Source organism: Pleurodeles waltl, chromosome 1_1 (assembly GCF_031143425.1).
Source record: "Pleurodeles waltl isolate 20211129_DDA chromosome 1_1, aPleWal1.hap1.20221129, whole genome shotgun sequence".
Taxonomy (NCBI): Eukaryota; Metazoa; Chordata; class Amphibia; order Caudata; family Salamandridae; genus Pleurodeles; species Pleurodeles waltl.
In genome coordinates, this window is record NC_090436.1 from 55,561,975 (window position 1) to 55,567,974 (window position 6,000).

Here is a 6,000-nt window from a genome sequence, read left to right on the forward strand (position 1 = left end):
TGCTGGGGGAGGATCCCATCCACTAGTTTTTCCAACTCCTCCAATGTGAAGGCAGGGGCCCTTTCCCCAGACACTTGAGCCATTGTCGCTTCCAGACTGAGGTCACAGTAGCACTTGCAGTGTAGGTCCTCTCCTGCCGATCAGGTATCAAGTGAATGAACAGAGAGAAAATGGCAGTCACGTCCGCGACGGTGCATACCGTCACCGCCGGCGTACATCGTCATTGGCTCCTGGGACCCATAGAGTCCAATTTTAACCAATGCAGGATTGCGCCACGGTCTTCGACCGCCTACCGCAACGGTGTACGCCGCCAGCGCAGTTACCTCATATCCCCTTGTCCCACATTACAGGTCAGGCAGCTGCCATTTCAGGGGGCCACATGGCATTCATTTTAAATGCGTCACACATATATAGGCCTTGTATACACTGAGACAGGCACATAGCGGATTGACAAATGTGTGCAATAAAGTTGTTTATTTCGTACCTCAGTGTTGGCTGACCCTCTGATCGCTGTTCTCATCCATGGAGCATGTCCGCTGGGGCAGGTGAGGAGATGGCGGCATCCTCCGGTGTACAGACCGCTGGTGGACCTGTCGACAATGGAAGAGCGACATGTAATAGTCACCTACAGACTTGATCGTGCCACAATCCAGGAACTGTGTGCCCAGTTGGAGCCAGACCTGATGTCAGCTATCCGCCATCCCACAGGTATACCCCCTCTAGTGCAGGTCCTGTCAGTACCCCATTTCCTGGCAAGTGGGTCCTTTCAAACAGCAGTGGCCATTGCATCAGGGATGTCCCAGCCAATGTTCTCTAATGTGTTGTTCAGAGTGTTGTCTGCCCTGCTGAAACACATGCGCAGCTACATCGTTTTCCCTCAGGTGGAGGATTTGCCTACAGTGAAAGGTGACTTCTATGCCCTAGGACATATCCCCAACATCTTAGGTGCCTTGATGGGACAGATGTGGCCTTGGTCCCCCCCGCAGGAGTGAACAGGTGTACAGAAACCGGAAGAGTTACCATTCTATGAATGTGCAGATGGTGTGTTTGGCCGACCACTACATCTCCCATGTGAACCCAAGTTACGTGGCTCAGTGCATGACGCTTACATTCTGAGGAATAGCAGCATCCCTTATGTGATGGGGCAACTCCAGAGGCACGTGTGTGGCTATTAGGTGAGGACAAGGACCCTATACCGAGTGAATAGTTGTCTGGGGTTGCCCCTAAGGGTTAGTGTGTGTCTAACAGCTGTCCCTCGACATTTGCAGATGACTCTGGGTACCCCAACCTGTCATGGCTACTGACGGCAGTGAGGAATCCCAGGACAAGGGCAGAGGAACGCTACAATGAGGCACATGGGCGAACTAGGAGGGTTATAGAGAGGACCTTCGGCCTCCTGAAGGCCAGGTTCCGAAGCCTCCATATGACAGGTGGTTCCCTCTACTACTCACCAAAGAAGGTGTGCTAGATCATTGTGGCCTGCTGTATGGTGCACAACTTGGCTTTGCGATGACAGGTGCCTTTTCTGCAGGAGGATGGTCCTGAAGGAGGTGTTGTGGCAGCTGTGGAGCCTGTGGACAGTGAAGAAGAGGAGGCAGAAGAAGAGGACATAGACAACAGAAACACTGTGATCCATCAATACTTCCAGTTAGACACAGGTAGGAAGACATCACTGCCTCCTACATCTGATAAAAGTGTTCGACCTCTCACTTTCACACAGAGTATGGACCCTGATTTGTCACTTTCCCTTTCGGTTTCACAGATGTGGGTCACACTGTGTGACCTCTGCTATGATGTTACCTCATGGACTAGAGCTATGTGACATAGGTATGTTGATAATACAATGGACATTGCTATTTCCCTCAGTTATTGCAAATACACAATTGTGAAAGTACAGACTGACTCCAGATTGTTTTGTGATTTAAGGGTGTTTATTTAAGTGCTAAATAGTGGAGGGGGTTGTAAAATGGTCAGGGGTGATGGTGGAGGAATGTCCATAGCAGAGTCCAGTCTAATAGTCCAAAGGGGCATAGGAAGTGGAGCTAGGGCAGTTTAAGGATGGAGAGGGTGACAAAGTGGGAGAGAAGGATGACATTCAGGGTGGTCTAATTTCTTGGCGGGGTCTTGGCATTGTTCTCTGTCTTTGTCCTGGATCTCAGGGACCGCTTGTGGGGTAGTTCTCTATCAGCAGGGGGTAGGATGCTGGTGTTGTGGTCATGTGGCGGTGCCCCCTGTCCACTAGCGCCAGCGGAGGTGGTGGGCAGTTCATCGTCCAGGCTAGTGTCAGGGGCCCCTTGTTGTGCCACAGTGTCCCTCCTGGTGTTCACGAGGTCCTTCAGTACCCCTACAATGCCCAGGGTGGTATTGATTGATTTGAGTTCCTCCCTGGACCCCAAATACTGTTCCTCCTGCATCCGCTGGGTCTCCTGAAACTTGGCCAGTACCGTTGCCATCGTCTCAGGGGAATGATGGTATGCTCCCATGATATTGGAGAGGGCCTCGTGGAGAGTGGGTTCCCTGGGCCTGTCCTCTCCCTGTCACACAGCAGCCCTCTCAGTTCCCCGGTTTTCCTGGGCTCCTGTCCCCTGAACCGTGTGCCCACTACCACTGCCCCCAGGTCCCTGCTGTTCTTGGGGTGGTGGGTTAGCCTGGGTTCCCTGTGGTGGTGGACACACTGCTGCTTGACGTGTCCTGGGGACAGAGGTATGGGCCCGCTGGGTGGATGCTGTGCTGGTGTTTCCTGAGGGGGGAGGCTCTGTGGTGGCATGTGACAGTGTGTGGGGAACCGACTGTCCTGAGGTCCCAGCTGGGCCGGGCTGGTCATCTAGATCCAGTTGGACAGAGCTGCTGTCATCACTGTGGGTGGAGTGGACATGTCTGGAACCTCCTGTCCGGTGACATTGGGTAGGGGTCCTGCAGGGGTGTAAAGGCATGATTATTGCATCTGTGTGTGCCATGGTGTGCAATGGGTGGGTGACCCTGTACCCCAGTGCTTCCATTCCTGTGTAGGACCTTGTGTAATAATTGTTTAGGAGTCTGTGTGGGTATGTGTAGTGGATATACATTGGTGATGGGGTTCCATACTTTGTTGTTGCATACAGGGCTTGGTGTTTGGATGTGTGGTTTGTGATAGTGGGGCTTATGTGAGGAGTTGGAGTGATGGGGGTGAGGCCGAGGGTGGGGGTATGTGATAGCATGCAGGTAGGGTGGGGGATGAAGTAGTTAAAGCTTTGACTTACCAGAGTCCATTCCTCCTGCTACTCCTGCGAGGCCCTCAGGATGCAGTATAGCCAAGACCTGCTCCTCCCATGTTGTTAGTTGTGGGGGAGGAGGTGGGGGCCCGCCGCCAGTCCTCTGAACCGCAATGTGGTGTCTTGAGACCACGGAACGCACCTTCCCCCGTAGGTCGTTCCACCTCTTCCTGATGTCATCCCGTGTTCTTGGGTGCTGTCCCACTGCGTTGTCCCAGTCCACGATTCTGCGCCATAGCTCCATCTTCCTAGCTATGGTCGTGTGCTGCACCTATGATCCGAATAGCTGTGGCTCTACCCGGATGATTTTCTCCACCAGGACCCTGAGCTCCTCCTCAGAAAACGTGGGGTGTCTTTATGGTGCCATAGGGTGGTGTGGGTGATGTGTGAGGTGGTGTGTGTTGTGATGTGTGGGGTGATGTTTAGGGGTGTGTGGTGTTTTGTGCGTGGATGTGTATGTGTGATGGTGTTGTGTGCCTCTGTATGCTGGTGTTGTCTTTGCTTTGCTGTCTCTCTGGCCTTCTTCAAAATTTTGGTAGTAAGGGTTTGAGGGTAATGTGGGTGTGTGTTTTATATTGTATTGGGTGTGTGGGAGTGGTATGTGTATCAGGTGTGTGTATTTCGATTTGTCCAATGTGGTCGTGTTTTGTAAATGTGTGTATTTTGAGCGCGGCGGTGTATACCGCCAATGGTTTACCGCAGTTGAAAGACCGCTGCGTTGATTCGTGGGCCGTGATAGTGTGGGCGTATTCCTGTTGGTGTGACGGTGTTGGTTTTGTTATCGCCAGTTTATCACTGACCTTTGGTGTGACGGACTTGTGTAGGTGTCTAGATTTTGGCGGATTCAAAGCTGTGGGTCGTAATAGCTGTGGCAGAATTCCGCAACGGTGTGTTGGCAGTCTTCTGCACGGCGTTAAGCGGCATTTACCGCCAATGTTGTAATGAGGGCCATAAACACTTGCTGTGATTGTCCTGGAACACGACGCAGTGTGACTGAGATGCAGTCCTTCTGATTCTGACCTCTATCCTGTAAAGGACGATAGCCTGTCCTACAAAGGCCGGCTTGCTGACACATCATACTCGGGTATCGGGAGGGCTTAGGTTATCCCACGGGATGTGGCAGAGAGTACTCCCATTAATCTCTTGCTAGAGTAGGTAGTGTTAGGTAGAAGTATAGTCACATAGTATTGTTAGGTTGATTTAACTGTTTACTCTTTACACCATTCTTATAATGCTGGTTACCATGCTTTGTTTCTTCTCCCTAATAATTGCAGCAAACTCTTTCTATACAAGAATAAGATTGTTTCAATAAATGTTTGAAAAGTCAATTTGTATCTTTTTTTGTGTTTACCTCGGACATGCAAAAACAAGCAATGAAAGGCTAGATCTGTTTCCATGATTTCCTTGGGTAATAAAGTTTCCTACGGTAAGACTGTGCATTTGGGTAACTAAAGCATTCAAAACTGTGGGGTCTGAGTGCTCTCATGCCATCAGAATATGTTGACCTAGTTTCTGGCTACCTCACTGTGTGCCATTTGGACCCATAAATGTTACAGGATACCTGCTGGTGTCTACAACCTCGAACATGACAACACAAATTCTCCCAAGGAAATCGTGGAACTACCCTTGCGTTTTTAACTCAGGCATGCCCAGAGGGAGACACAAGAAATACATGAATTGGCATTTCAAACATTTATGGAAGCAACTGGATTCTTGTGTAAAACATGTGTGCTACAATTATCAGTAGAAGAATACAGAGCATAGTTAGTACGCAGTGTTCCAAGATTGGTGATGAAGATGAATAATTCAACCATTATAAATGTTGCATTGATCATATGAATACATATAATTGTACTCTTGCCTAGCACTGCCTGTCCTAGACAGCATATTGGGGATGTGATTCTGTCAGACACCTTAGAATGGACTAACTCCCTATTTACCAACATGTGTGTGTCATCTGTTAGCCAGTCTTCGTGCAGAGTTGACCACTGTCAGTAGAAACAGTGTTGTTTGCAACTTCCACAGATATTTCTGTTGGCATCCCAATCACAAGTTCTAAAGAACATACAGGGTCCGCTCCAACCCAATCTGCAGCTACTGAAGGTGTGACAGCCATCAGTGCATCCACAGTGGATGAGCTAGGATCCAAAGATCCAGGAGCCACGGCATCCAGAGAAGGCTCATAATGTGCATTTTACAGCAACAGCAATTGTGCAGGACATCTTTGAAAATTGATTTTCAACGGACCCATCAGCAATTCCACACCCGTAGATTTGGCCAATTGTATTTCAAGGCATATATCCAAGTCATACTTGAAAGTGCACAGCAAACAGTGGAACATAGGTAACCATACAGATCAAAAAGTCAAGGACCAGTCATCATTCAGATCCTAAGGTAAGGGCGTGCCAAAATACTACATCAAGTGTTCAGGACACATTAGCACATGTGATAGTGCCATTCCCATTTGGACTCATGGTGGAACATCCATTGCGGAGCAGCAAAAATCAAAAAAGGATCTTGCCAATCAGAAATAGGACAATCAGTATGCCTCCAAAGACGTTGGAAACCAGGAAGAGTATGAAAGATGGAATCACTCCGAAGACAGTCTGTAAAGTGCCAACAAATCCAGACCCAATCACTTTAAAACAATGTACTACTCGCACAGTATTTTAAGCATTAAATATGCAGTGCACTGGTTCTCTGAAGTGTTATGGAAGGTTAGTGCATAGTAGCGATTGAATTTCAGAAG